At 37.9% G+C, this 15,598-nt stretch overlaps 1 long non-coding RNA gene across 1 annotated transcript in view; it reads right to left on the bottom strand.

Annotated features, from left to right (window-relative positions):
* Positions 1 to 15,598, bottom strand: part of LOC124510188 (uncharacterized) — a 274,118-nt gene that overhangs the window by 165,040 nt on the left and 93,480 nt on the right. The window contains exon 3 of the long non-coding RNA XR_006961639.1: positions 1,925 to 2,015. This is a non-coding gene — a long non-coding RNA (uncharacterized LOC124510188). The remainder of the gene's footprint in view (positions 1 to 1,924; positions 2,016 to 15,598) is intronic.

Raw genomic sequence — 15,598 nt, 5'->3', positions numbered from 1 at the left:
CTATTGGTCTTTCTGAATTGATGAGACAGAGCTGGAAGAATGGGGAGGCAAGGACAGCTAGAATACACAGGTCAGAATAACACAAAGGAGGGAGCTGCTGAGAAAGAGAGAAAACAAGAGTGGGAGGACTCTCCCAAATATTCAGATTATTTATCCTAAAACTCATGTGAGGAAACTACCCAAGGTTAGGGAAAGAACCAACCAGGAAAACAGTCCCCAGAGCTCACCTAGGTCTGAAGACAGTTTCACTTGCCAAAGTGGAAATACCTCATAATCTAGGGAGCAACAGGTAGAATCATAAGAATGGTTTTGCCTCAGTAGTGGAGCAAAATTAGCCCAAGACTAAACACTGTCCTGCTCCCAGAATCACAGAGACTGAAGAGCTAAAAGGATCAAACTGTCTCCAGGTAAATTAACCGTGTCAAAAAAAGAAGAAACACCTCAATAGTACTTACAATAGTAAAAATATCTTACCATCCACAAGGTAAAATTTGCAGTGTATGACAACCAATTAAATATTAGAAGCATGCAAAAAAGCTGAGTGGTAGAAAGAAGACTTATAGCAATAAAAAAAAAAGTCAATCAATCCAAACCATCCCCCCAAAAGACATGGATGACAGAATTAGTAGACAATGTTTTTTAAATAGTTACTATAATTCTATTCTCCATATTCAAGAAGCTAGAGGAAAAATTCAAATGTTTACTGTAGGCTTAGAGGATGTTTTATAACAGCTCAATCAAAATTATAGAAATTAATTCTAACATGTGTAAGATAGAAATACACTAGATATGGAAAATGGCACATTAGATATTGTAGAAGAAAATATCAGTAAACATGAAGTGTAACAATATTGCTGTAATCCTAGAAACTCAATATCCAGCAAAAATATCTTTTATAAACTAACAAAATATCCTTTTCAGAAATAAAAAGGCTGAAATAATTTATTACCAACAGAAATAATGAAAAAGTAGATGTTACTATACATACTACAGATTTTAAAAAGAAATTAAGAGAATATTATGAAAAATACACTATGACACTACATTTCTAAAAACTTAAATGATACATGCAACGGTTAATGAGCACATATAAAGTTCACAGCATCACCAGTTAGTAAAATGCAAAATAAATCCCTACGATACTACCATTCACCCAATAGAGTTGCTAAAATAAGAAGCCTACAAAGACTGAACTTTGGCCCAAAATTTGTATATTGCTGATGAAAGTGTTAATGATACAAACAATTAAAAAAATGTTTATTTCATGTAAAATTAAACAAACATCTACCCTATAAACCAGCAATTTCATTTTCAGATATATATCAAAGAGAAATAAAAACATTTATTTACAAAGTGAATTATATGGAAATGTTTATAGTTTTTTTCATAATAACCAAAAAAAGTAAAAAGAATGCAAACACTCATCACTGGAAAATGGGTAAACAAATTATTGTAGATTTAAAGGACTGAATACTACCCAGCAACACAAAAAAATTGCTTACATATGCATTAATAAAGATGACTCTGACATATATTTTTCTGAGTGAAAAAATCCAGATCAAAAAAAAAATTATATCATATCATTTTACTTAGAGTGACGATCTAGAACAGTCAAAGCTGATCTCTGATGACAAAAATTACAACAGTGCTTTCCTCTGAGTGTCTCACTGACTAGAAAAAGCTATCAGAGAACATTTAGAGTGATGAAAATGTTTTGTATCTTAATACACGTGTTAGTTACATATCAAAACTCATTGACATTGTACATATAAGATTTAATTCACTATGTACATTTTACTTTAAAAAGTTATAAATATTGGACCCTTGTTAATATATTTGCTTTTTACAGAGATAGGGGTTTGTAATTATGATACGACTTCTTTGCATTGCGTGCTATGGTGTGTAGGTTTTGCCATTAACTCACCCCATCAAGTGTGAACATCTCTTCCCAGTTCTGTGTTCGCTGATGCAGTCATGTTGGTAGACTGAATTTGGCCATGGAGAAAGTATTCACACTATAAAAATAAGCAAATGTTATAAATATTTTTGTTTCAGTTTGTTTTTTGAAGAACAATTTATTAAACATTTGCAAGTATACTATTAACAAATATATTGAGAATATTGAAGCCAGGTTTCCCATTGTTGGAAAATGGATTTAAAATATGGGGACAAGGAAAAGTTAGATATATCCCATGGTATCTGATTAGAATTAAAGGTGTAAGAATAAACTGATGCTTTTCTTTAAAAATTTTTTAATATTTACTTTTGAAAGAGAGAGAGAGAGAGCATGAGCCAAGGAGGGGCAGAGTGAGAGGGAGACACAGAATCCAAAGCAGGCTCCATGCTCTGAGCTGTCAGCAGTGAACCCGACACAGGGCTCTAACTCACGTATGGCGAGATCATGACCTGAGCCAAAGTTGGCTGCGTGACCGACTGAGCCACCCAGGCGCCCCTAAACTCATGCTTTTTAATAAACAGATGCAGGTAGAATTAAGAATGTGTATGTGTGTGTGTGTGTGTTTCCAAGTGATGGCACTTTGGTAACAATAAATACACACTGTGCCCATATCTTGGTTTCTAAATATTATTATCCTTACCATAAACCAAAGGCTCATAAAGAAATGATGATTCCAGGGCTAATGCAGAGAAACTACAAGCAATGCCTGGAGTATCTCATTGGTACAAAAACTAAAAAAATACTCAAAAAAACATGAAGATCTATCAAAATGCAACAGAAGATAGAGGGATTCTCCACTCATCAAACTTGGGAAGAATATCTAATTAAATAAAGTGCTATATCTAATTAAATATAATGTGCTATAATATATGTTACACATATATATTATTACATATGTATTATAATACATTAATAAAATCTAAAAATCTAAGAGTCTTCCATCATAAAAACATATCAATAGGAGAGCAAAGAAAGTTTTCCTTATAGTAAAATCCGACTAATTAACATAGGGAGACTGGTGGAATTAGAAAATTATTACTGGATGCTAAAACTGGTAGGCAAAAGTTTGATGATAGTTGTGTATTCATAGATTTTTAAAATATTTCACTGAAGTTACTTATTAATTACAAAGGGGAAATTTTTTAAGTAAAGAAACTTAGAAAATACCATTTTATCCAAGCCATCAAAGCTAACACAGCCAATTTGGGAGCAAACTGACATTATGTGCCTCCTAATAAGATTCACTGAGGAGAATACACTATCACTTCAGTAGTATTCTTGCCAAAAATGCATATCCTGAATCTAATCATGAAGAAACATCAGACAAATCAAAACTGAGGAACATTCTACAAAGCAGATGGCTGAAAGTCTTCAAAAATTTCAAGGTCAAAAAGCACAAAGAAAGGCTGAAGAACTGTTCCAAATTAGACACTAAAGAGATGTGACAACTGAATATAATTCAGGATCCTGGATTTGATCCTGGACTGGAACAATCAGTTACTATTCAGGACATTACTGGGACAATTGATAAAAAGGATGAGATGACATTATTGTATTAATATCAAATTTCCTGGTTTTTATAACTCTAATCTAGTTACATAAGAGGATGCCCTTGTTTCCTTAGTATATGCACACTGACATATTTAATGACATATTTAAGTATAAAGGGACATGATGTCTTGATCTTGCTCTCAAAAACTTTTTTTTTCAGGAAAAAATAGAGAAAGAGAAAGAGACACCAAGAGAGAGCAAGCAAATGGGCAAAATGTAAACGACTGGTGGAAATGAGTAAAAGGTACATGAGAATACCTTAAGGTATTTTTGAAACTTTTCTGTGCACGTGAAATTACATCAAAATATACTTCCATTTGAGCCAACATGGAGTAACAGGAACTGGATCCAGCTTCTCGCTTAAAACAATTTTTAAAATGTGCAAAATATATAAAACAATGGTTTTCAAAACACAGAATATCAGGCAGAAGACAATGATGCATGAGAAAAGGGAGACAAATGAGGGAGGATTACAATCGTCCCACCTTACTATGTGGAGTTAGCTCCCAAAATGCAGGGCAAGGGAGTTTCCCTGAGTTGAAGAGATACAGATGGGATACCAGGAAGGCCAATGTGACCAGAGTTCCACTGACAATGTACTGAAGAGGAAAAGTCTTCACTTAAAGAGGGAGAACTGCCTTAAGTCTTCAGCTGAATACTCTCAGAGTATGCATATAAAAAAATTACCCAAAGCTGGGGAAAGAAACACCCAAAAGAAACAGAGTTGAAAAAAATATCAGAGCTCACACATGGTCAGAAGAAATCCATGTTCCCACTGCCAGAGTAGAAAAACTGCACAATTCACAAGGGTACTGTAGTAGTGGTTGAAAGGCATGCCAAGATAAAAGCTTCTATGGTGCCACCTAAGAAAGCTGATAAGTGTATCTAAAAGAAATTAAATGGTTTTCAAGTAACTTAACTGTGTCTTAAAACATAGCTCAGGAACATTTATAAAAATATAAAATCATCCTGCAGTCCAACACGGTAATATACAAAATGGCTATCATCAAACCATAAATTATAACACATGAAAAAAGTTTAAAAAAATAAAGCCCATAATGAAGAGAAAAATAAAATCAACAGAAAAAGATATATAAATGCCATGATGACAATTAGTAGACAACAACATTAGCAGTTATTATAACTATATTTCACTTGTTCAAATATGTAGAATAAAGGTTACAACTGTTAGAGACAAGGAAGGCATTAAAAAGACCAAATCTGTGCTTCTAGAGATAAAACTACAATGTGTGAGGTGACAAAGTACACTGGTAGGTATTAAAAGTCATTTAGACTCAGTAGAAGAAAAGATTAGTAAACTTAAAGACACAGTGACAGAATCTCACCAAAGGTAAACACAGAGCAGAAGAAAAAGAAACAGCATCAATGACCTTCAACTATCCAATTTACATATTACAGGAGTCCCTTAAGAAGTGACACATAGTACAGAAAAAAATTTTTGCATATGTAACAGCCAAACGTTAGCTGAAAGAATTTATTATGCAAATCAACACTGCAGAAACTGTTAATGATAGCCCTTCAATCAGAAAGAAAATACCAGGGGTACCTGGGTGACTCAGTTGGTTAAGCATCCGACTCTTGATTTAGGCTCAGGTCATGATCTCATCGTTTGTGAGACTGAGCCTCCGACAGCCCAGAGCCTGCTTGGGATTCTCTCTCTCCATCTCTCTCTGCCCCTCCCCAGCTTGCACAATCTCTCAATCTCTCTCTTTCTGTCTCACTCAAAATAAATTAATGAATACTTAAGAAAAAAAAGAAAGAAAGAAAATACCAGATGGAAATCAGCAATTACACAAAAGAAATATTTCTAGAAATGGTAAATATACAGATACATACAAAAAGACTTCTTAATTTTAACATTTCCTTAAAAGATAATGGATTATTTAACAGGCAAAAATAAGAGCAGTATGTTGAGTTTATAACATATGTAGAACTAAAATGTATGAAAATTGTATCAAAAGGATAGGGGAGGGAAAATGGAAGTATAGCACTGTAAGGCTCTTACACTATATGAGATAATAAACAATATTACTTGAAAGTACTTTAAAATGCATATTATTAACCCTAAAGCAATGACTACAAAAGAAAAGAGTTATAGCTAATGAAGCAAACCAAAGAAAACAAAATAAGTAGCTAACGTGGAATTGTAAATATTACTGAACTCGGGCACCTGGGTGGCTCAGTGTCTGACTTTGGTTCAGGTCATGATCTCATGCTTCGTGAGTTCCAGCACCCCATCGGGCTCCCTGTTGTCAGCACAGAGCCTGCTTTGGATCCTCTGTCTCCCTCTCTCTCTTCCCCTCCTCCACTCGATCTCGTTCTCTCTCTCTCTCTCTCTCTCTCTCTCACAAATAAACATTAAAAAAATAAATATTACCGAATTAATCCAGAAGAAATGAGTAAAAGAAAAGGGGACCAAAGAACAGATGGGATATATAGCAAGACAGAAGACTTAACCCCCATTATATCAATTTTCATTAAATGTAAAAATCACTAGACATATGAATAAGCAGGAAAACATAACTAATCTAGAGACAAAGCAATAGAAACAGATGCTGGAAACTGTATAAAAAGACCTTAAAACAGCTGCTAACCTTATGCACAATGATATTAAGGAAAAGACGGAATATGTGAACCAATGAGGAAATCTCAGAATAGCAATGAAAACTAAAATGAAAACCAAATAGAAAATCTAGATAACATACAACATCTGAAATAAATAATTTACTGGGCATGTGGCTTCTGCTACTTAATCCACAAAATCAAAATCGAAGTCATTAAAAAAAAATAGTAACATAAAATCCAAAAGGTTCCAAGACCTCAGAGGGGACGCAGAGTTGCTTGCATTCTTGCTGCAGTGGTCGCATGGGGAGGCAGCTGCTGTCAAAACAGTAAGAAGCAAAGAGCTGAATTCAAATTTTTAAAGCTCAGGGTGGGTATGGCAAGTAATGATTCCTGGAAGCCTCAGGCTCCAGGGGAGTCTGTACCCACTTCTCAGTCTTCTCTATGGGCCTTTCCAGTAGAATATGAGAAAGGCTGGGGTCAGAGCAGGAGACAAGTCTCCCTCTGAGGTGCAGGTGAGAAGGGCCTGCTGAAGTCTCAGGATGGAGAAGAACTCAGAGAAACTCTGTGGTAACTCCAACTGATTTTTTGACAAGGATGCCAAGATAATTCAACAGGTGAGAAGAAAAGTCTTTTTGACACATATGAATGGACCAGCTGGATAACATCTAAAAAATACTAACATTTCAATCCCTGCTTCACACTATACACAAAAATACAATTCAACAAAATTATATATACATATATGTGTGTGTGTATGTCTGTGTGTGTATGTATAAAAGCTAAAAAACTCCTAGAAGTAAAGACAGAAGAATATCTTCACAAACTTGTGGTTGCCAAGTATTTCTTACAGGGGACAAAATAAAGTACTAGTACTGTTAAGAATCATGTATAAGCAAAAAAAAAAAAGAATTATGTATAAGAGTGAAGTCATATGATATTTGTCTTTCTCTGACTAATTTCACTTAGCATAATACCCTCTAGTTCCATCCACATAGTTGCAAATGGCAAGATTTCATTCTTTTTGATTGCCAAGTTACACTCTATTGTGCGTGTGTGTATACATATATATACATATATATACATATATACATACATATATATGTATGTATACATATACATATATGTGTGTGTGTATATATATATATATATACACACATATATATACATACACACACACACACATACACCACATCTTCTTTATCCATTCATCTGTTGATGGACATTTGGGCTCTTTCCATACTCTGGCTATTGTCGATAGTGCTGCTAGAAACATGGGGGCGAATGTGTCCCTTCGAAACAGCATACCTGTATCACTTGGATAAATACCTAGTAGTGCAATTGGTGGGTCACAGGGTAGTTCTATTTTTAATTTTTTGAGGAACCTCCATACTGTTTTCCAGAGTGGCTGCACCAGCTTGCATTTCCACCAGCAGTGCAAAAGAGATCCTCATATGACTTCACTCATATGAGGACTTGAAGATACAAAACAGATGAACATAAGGGAAGGGAAGCAGAAATAATATAAAAACAGGGAGGGGGACAAAACATAAGAGACTCAAAATATAGAGAACAAACAGAGGGTGACTGGACAGGTTGTGGGAGAGGGGATGATCTAAAATGGGCAAGGAGTTTAAGGAATCTACTCCTGAAAACACTGTTGCACTATGTGCTAACTTGGCTGTAAAATTTATAAAAAATAGATTATAGGAAAAAAAAAGAATCATGTATACGAACTGTTAAGAAAATACAAAGAAAATAAGAAAGGCATGTCGCCATCTGGTAGAAAATATTTGCTACACACAGAGCTGACAAAGAATTTGTATCCAGAATATATAAAGAATTCCTATAAACTAATAATACAAAGATAAACAACTCCACTACAAAGTAGACTGTAGACTTGAACAGACATGTCACCTACACACAAAGGTATGAGGACACAATATAACACAGAAATAGCATAGAAGTATGTAAATAGGTGTTCAAAACCATTATCAGAGAATTGTAAGTTAAAAGGACGAAACACCACTTACTATTTCAAACCCACTGAAAGAGCTAAAATTAAAATGACAGACAATACCTACTGAGCTGAGAATGTGAAGCAAGTGGAATTCTCATGCACTGTTGCTGGCAGAAGGAGAAAATAGTAACTTCAAGAAAAGTGTTTGCCAGTTCCTTACAAATTTATTTTTATTTATTTATTTTAAGAGAGTGAGTGTGAGCAGGGGAAAGGGGGGAAGAGAGGGAGGGAGGGAGGGAGGGAGGGGGAGGGAGGGAGGGAGGGAGAGAGAGAGAGAGAGAGAGAGAGAGAGAGAGAGAGAATCCCAAGTAGGTTCTGCACTCAGTACAGAGCCTGATGTGGGGACTGATCTCACAAATCGTGAGATCATGACCTGAGCAGAAACAAGAGTCAAATGCTTAAGTGACTAAACCACTCAGGCACCCCACTTTCTTAAAAATTTAAATATGCACATACCTGTATCTAATAATTCCATTGTTATATATGTAACCAAAATAAATGAAAATGTATGCCCATAAAAATACTTGCATAAGAATATTTATAGGGGCTCTATTCACAATAACCCAAAATTAGAAAAATCTCAATGTCCCTACGCAAGAGAATAAATAAGTTTATTTTAATTTATCCACATAATGGAATATTACCCATTATGAAAAGCATAAACTACTGAAACACACAACAACATGGATTAGTATTAAAACACTGCCTTGTGTAAAACCAGAAAGAAAATAGTGGCCCTAGTGTATGATTCCACTTATAGAATTCTCAAGAACAGGCATGACTAGGCTGTGTGATGGGATCAGGTTGCTGGTTGCTGGTTGCAAGGTGGACGTGGGAACTGACTAGAATCAGCATGGGAGAATTTTGTTGGTGATGAAAGCGATGTGACGTGTATTTATCAAAATTCAGGAAAATGAATGCTTAAAATTTGTAAATGTCACATGATGTAAATTCTGCTTCACCAAATAGAATCAAGCTATGGTAGAAAAATTTTACAAAGCAAATAATTCTTTAAAATTAACATTTCTTTGGAACGTGTTTTCATCTTAATATTTGTATATGAGCGGATCATCTAAAGTTCATCATATATTTTGAAGGAGATAACGAAGTCAGTCTTTCAAAAGGAAAAAAAAGAAGCCCTCTAGTACTGAAACTGTACTGTGCTGACAATCCCCCCCATCTGGAGGCAGCTCCCCCATCAGCTCGTGAAGACTGCGCCCACTTCCGTTGCGCTTCTGCTCCTGATTCCACCTCTCACTTGCCACAGCACACATACTGGCAATGCAGGCTAAGGGGCCATGTGACTGTGCCTGTATAATTCATCAAATGCCCCCTCCTCCTCCACAAGAGAGTAGTTTTGCTTTGTTTTGCTCTAAGCCTTTCACGATTCTAGATGAGGAATAAATATTTTCTGGACTGCCTGGAAAAACTCTCATTACTGCAATGCCTGATCGTCTGTGGCTATTCCTGCCTCACATAATAAATGTCCTCAGCTACAGATTGAAGAGCTAGCGTGTGATAAAATGTAGTCTTCTTTCGCTTTATTGATGTATAACTGGGGCTTTTTTTTTATTAGAATGGGCGAGTTTTATTGTTTTATCCTTTTTTTTTAATATGACATTTATTGTCAAATTGGTTTCCATACAACACCCGGTGCTCATCCCAACAGGCGTAGGGCTTTGCTTTTTAACTCTGTAATGCCAATATACACGGGGTATGCCTACACCTAATGAGTATCACCTCTCTTGCAGAAGACACAGCAAGTGAACAGCTTGGAGTGAGAGCCACTCTGTTTTTGCTTCTCTCTGATCTCACACCACAAACACTAAACCCTAATTTCAAATCGAAGTGCCACCATTCATTCTATGTTAAGTTTTTAGGTTTCCCTTAAATGTTTAATAAACAAACTATTAAGACATTCCCATTGGAAGTTGTTTTCACCCTATGATCTGCCTGGATTTAAAATCAGGCAATCACACTGGCAAGTAGAATTATAGCTCTTTTGAATACAGCATTCATCACTATGTGCCTACAAATTCTGTGTTTCAGTACAGCTCTCTCGTCCCACCTCTGAGAGGTGGTCACATAATTGGTGAAGAGAAAACAGGTGTGGGAGCCTGAATCTGAGACACATGTGGGCGGCTCTTTGGAATGATGTATCTTCTAGAAACAACTCTACCATTAAGAGAGGATATAAACAAGAACAAGACTTACTGAATAAAAAGTAGAAAGACAGGAAGAGATTTAAGAAAATCTAGTTAGGGTTTATGAACAGGAAGGCAAATGAAAGAGGAACAGACCCAGACACTCTTCCACAGGTCCAAGCGGAAAACCAGAAATACGCTGATGTCAGTACATAAGGCAGGAAAGGTCTCCAAAAAAAAAAAAAAAAAAAAAAAAAAAAGCAACGTTACTAATGGACTTTCAAAAGGAGCTAAAAATACTGGGGGTTACTGACTTCTGGCAAAAGAAAGTGACATGCAGATTAAATGTTCTTCCTCTATTCAGGGAGGGTGGGATGAGTGAACAGCACATTTTTTTTTCTGTTTGAACAACATGAGGAAATATCATTTACTACCATACTATCTGCACGGTAGTAAATTCCGTTGAATAAATGTTCACTTGAAAAAGATAGGAAGCTTTGAATTATGTCACATTACTTTTATGAATCCAAAATAGAAACTTCTTGGGAAATTTTAGAAAATCTAATAATATCCCCATTTATTTCTCTATTCCACAATTCAAGATCAGAAGAAAACTTTTAAGACCATGCCATCACCATTGCTCACAGTTCTGACCGTATAACATTAGTCACCATATACAGTGACGAGCCAGGCTCTCTCGGACATAGGGAAATGAGGCTCTTTCCCAAACCTAGAGATAGTATTATTTCAGAATGCTTGATATTATTCATCCTGGCAACTAAAGAAAAAAAATATGCTAGATAAATAAGGGGCTAAAAGGAGGTGAACATTTTACTAGAGAATTCAAAAATTTCCTTAGTCACCAAGTCTTTAGAAACTATCCCCTACAGAGGATGAGCATCTTCTCTTGAACACTGTCTATATTCATTACTTTCTTTAACCAAACCGCAGTAGTTTTAATTCTCTATCTGTATGTGACATCCCGTATGGGCAAAATCAATACTGCTACTGATCCTCCATGAACAGGACAAGCAACACCGAGAGGAGATTCACACATAAACACCATTGTAATTGTCTTTCCTTTTTTTTTTCTTTAAAGCTTTTAACATTTATTTATTTGAAAGAGAGAGAAGGAGGAAGAGGCGGAGAGAGAGGGAGACAAAGAATTCGAAGCAGGCTCCAGGCTCTGAGCTGTCAGCACAGAGCCCAACGTGGGGCTTGAACCCACAAACCGTGAGATCAGGACCTGAGAGCCGAAATCAAGAGTCAGATGCTTAACCGACTGAGCCAACCAGGCGCCCCATTAACTTTACCCAAATACCCTCCACATGCCTAAATCCACTCACATTCCAAAAATGCAAATCTGTATGTCATTCTCCTGTTTAAAACCTTCAGAGCCTCTTAATGTCTTCAAAATAAATTTAACCTTCACACCATGCCATAGAGGGATTCTCATGATCTGCTTTTTTGCCCACTTTCCTGGCCTCATCTGTTGACTGTCCCCACAGCCACCCAGGTGTCTCCTTTCATGGTAAGCTTGCTGTTCCCTACACACACCATGCTGTCACATACCTTAGTACTTTTCCTGAAGGGCCCCTCTCACTGGAGTACGAAACCCAACCCCATCTCCAATGCCCCAGCCAGGCTGATGTCTCCTTTGCTTTAACACTCTGCTCAAGCATCTCTTCTCCTTCGGAGAGTTTCCTTCCTAACACTCTCTCCTCAAAAATATGCCACCTCCCACCCCTTTCCCTTCATCTCTCTGTTTTCTACCACAAAGTTATTAGGTTTATGTAGGTTTATATTTCTGCTCTGTACTTTCACAGCACTTCATGCACAACTCTTGTTCAGCACTCACACCACACCAGCATCTTTTATTTTCTCTCCTCTTTCTCCGCTAGACCTCTTTGAAGCAAGGTCTATACTAGTTAATTTTTTACCAGTAGTGCCTAACAGTGTAGCTCATCCATAGAAGGTATCTAATACATGCAGGTTAAAAGGGGAAAAAAAAATGACTGAAGGGAGAAAGAATTTGTATTCTTTCAAATATTGTACTTGAATGCTTTGTATTGAATGCTTATATGCCCCCCAAATTCATATGTTGAACCCTAACCAAGATGGGATGGTATCTGGAGAGGGTACTTTGGGAATGAGGTTTAGATAAGATCATGAGGGTGAGGCCTTCATGATGGGATGAGTGTCCTGATAAGAAGAGACACCACAGAGCTTGCTCGCCCTCTTCCTGTGCACTGAGGAAAGGTCATGTGAGCACAAAGGAGGCAGGTAGCCACCTACAAACCATGAAGACAACCCTCACCAAGAACTGAATCAGCCTGTACTCTGATCTTGATCTTCCAGCCTCCAGAATGGTGAGATGATGAATGCATATTGTCTAAGCCACCCAATCTATGGTATTTTGTTATGGAAGCCTGAGCTCACTCAGAGAGGAAGGAAAGAATAAATAAACAAATGAATGAATAAGTAAAAATATGGACAAGAGAGTCAACTAGTGGATATGCCCCTTGTACACTTTGTAACCGGTGGCTCACGGCTGTGATGACCAGCCACATGTAGAAATTCAGTCTGTGGTTCTTGTCTCTGTAGGGGTAATTGGCTCTCCTGGGGAGTCACATTATTGACCTTGCACTCATTAGTGCCCCCGAGATCTAATCAGAACTAACAGCACAGACAAAAAAGAGCCATTAAGCTGATGATTGTGTGGGGCAAAGGCCATGAAGATCCCTTCCCTTTACTTGAAAATGTTAACCTCTCCTTTAGGAGACATATATGGGGAAATTAAGGACATATGTGGAGTCTGCAATATTCATGAAATCTTAAATCATGAAAAATACTCACAACAAGAAAAACTCAAAATTGATTTAAGCAAATAAAAGCAAATACCTCATTACATAGTGGTATCTCTGCTTCCTTGCTTCCTACCCTGCTTCCCTCCCCATCAAAAGTCCACTCATTCTACCATCACTGAAGAGATTTTTTTTAGACCAGCCTTCTTAAAAATTTCAGCGGCTCTTCGTTGCCTTCACAATTCAAACCACACTTTCTGGTATCCATGCTTTTGTAAACCAGCACTTAGCATGCCAGCCAAAAAGGAGTAACAGCAAGCCCTCTCTCACCTCTTCTGCTTTGCATATGCTTTTCTTTCTACTTGTCACACCGCTCCACCCCCAACCACATTTCCCCCTACTCATCCTCCAGCTCTTAGCTAATGTATCATTTTGCCCAGGAAGTTCTGATTCCCCAAAGCTAGGTACTTACAACACACCCTCTAGTTCCCTCTAGAAAACTGTAATCACATGGAGTTTATTTGCTGATTTCACCTATAGACAAGAAGCTCCTGTAGGGCAGAAACTCTGGTATTCTCTATGCCAGCCACATGACTGGCAAATAGCAGGTGCTCCTTAAATAATTCTTGTTAAATGAGTAAATTAATGGGGATGCTCTAGAACTTGTGAATAGTCATAAGTCCAAGGACAACTCTGCATTTTTATGTTATTTTATGGTTGACTACGTGCCTTCAAAACTCAGTACCTCACTGAGGTTTTAAACAATTCAGTAAAGCAGGGCAGGCACTAATCAAACACTGTTGATTATTCACTCTAGAGCCACGTCTTCTCTGTTCCACATTGGGAAAGCCTCAGTTTTCTTCTGAAGTCCACTCCTCTCCCAAGGAGCTAGGACTAATCCTGACTAGTGGGAGGTGACTGTGGTGGTTGTGTCGGCCTGCTTCCCCAGAAACAGGGTGTCAGGCAAGGCTTACGTGTGATCACGTCAGTGGGAGGTGTGATGCCAGCGCGTAAAGGGTGAAGGAGGAGGGAAGTAACTAAAAGTTGACGCTTTTCCATGGTGGCCACCATTTCACAAAGAGACACGGAGTTACTGAGGCACTCCAGATGTCTCCAGACAAGCTACATCAAAAACCCGCACTTCCAGAACATGCCCTCACAGGCGGAACAGAGAAGCATTCATCTACATTCTCCCAGTCTCTGTCTCCCACCAGGAAGAGGTTGGCCCATAAGGAGTAACTGTTGGCATGGTGCTTCACCGAAGCGCACACATGGTGGGAGAAGCCAGAGACTCAGCAAAATGGCATGGGCTTACATGGACTGGCCAGGCTGCTGCTGTAGCTGTGAACACCCAAGGGCCCAGGAGGCAAGAGAATAGGAGGACCAACACAAAACAAGGCAGCTACAGTGGTACTTGCAGGGATTAGTTTCAGGGCTCGAATGCAGCAAGTCTGCTGCTAGAAGAGGAATGGCATGGCAAAAGTTTTTAGAGACATTCTTTTCTTTTTTATGTAAATCCAAGTTAAGTTAGTTAACGTATAGTGTAATAATGATTTCAGGAACAGAATTTACTGATTCATCACTTACACATAACACCCAGTGCTCATTCCAAGTGCCCTCCTTAATGCCCATGACCCATTTAGCCCATCCCTCCACCCACCTCCCCTCCAGCAACCCTCAGTTTGTTCTCTGTACTTGAGAGTCTCTTATGGTTTGTCTCCCTCTCTGTTTCTGTATTATTTTTGCTTCCTGTCCCTTATATTCATCTGTTTTGTATCTTAAACTCTACATATGAGTGAAGTCCCAAGCTAATTGTCTTTCTTTGACTTATTTTGCTTACCATAATACTCTCTAGTTTCATCCACGTTGTTGCAACTGGCAAGATTACATTCTTTTTGATCACTGAGTAATACTCCATTGTATGTGTATGTGTGTGCGTGCATGTATATACACACATCTTCTTTATCCGTTCATCAGTCGATGGACATTTAGGCTCTTTCCATACTGTGACTGTTGTCAGTAGTGCTGCTACAAATATTGGGGGTGCATATGCCCCTTTGAAACAGCACAAAGATACTAGGAAAATATACTGTATACTGTATTTCATTGATTGGACAACTCAGGATGCATCTGACAATAAACAGCTTGTCACAATCTAACTGGCAGTGCTGTTTCTTTTGTAGTGGTGTATAAAGTAATGATGCAACTCACAGCCCATGACGACTTAAGAATCTGTGGACTCCTTCAGTCACCTGTGTATGATTCTGTGAGACTAGGAACTGCCGCAACCCTCTTACATCCATGACAGGAGACCATCTGACAGTCTGAGGATGCAGAATGGAAAGGGGGGAAGAACCTGAGTCTTTTCAGTGAGGTCTTCTCCCCATTTGACAGATTAAGAAACTGAGAACAAACAGCTGATGGGACTTTTCCAGGGTCACGTGGGGAGTTCAACAATGGAGCTGACGCTTTAACTCACGTCCTTGGTGTTCCTTCCTGTACAACTACAGCACAATTTTCAGTGCCCTTCACAGCTGGC

The sequence above is a fragment of the Lynx rufus genome, unplaced genomic scaffold (assembly GCF_022079265.1).
Source record: "Lynx rufus isolate CCGP_SWC_20201006 ecotype Redwood Valley unplaced genomic scaffold, mLynRuf1.p SCAF_15, whole genome shotgun sequence".
Classification (NCBI taxonomy): domain Eukaryota; kingdom Metazoa; phylum Chordata; class Mammalia; order Carnivora; family Felidae; genus Lynx; species Lynx rufus.
This window is presented reverse-complemented; position numbering and strand designations above follow the sequence as displayed.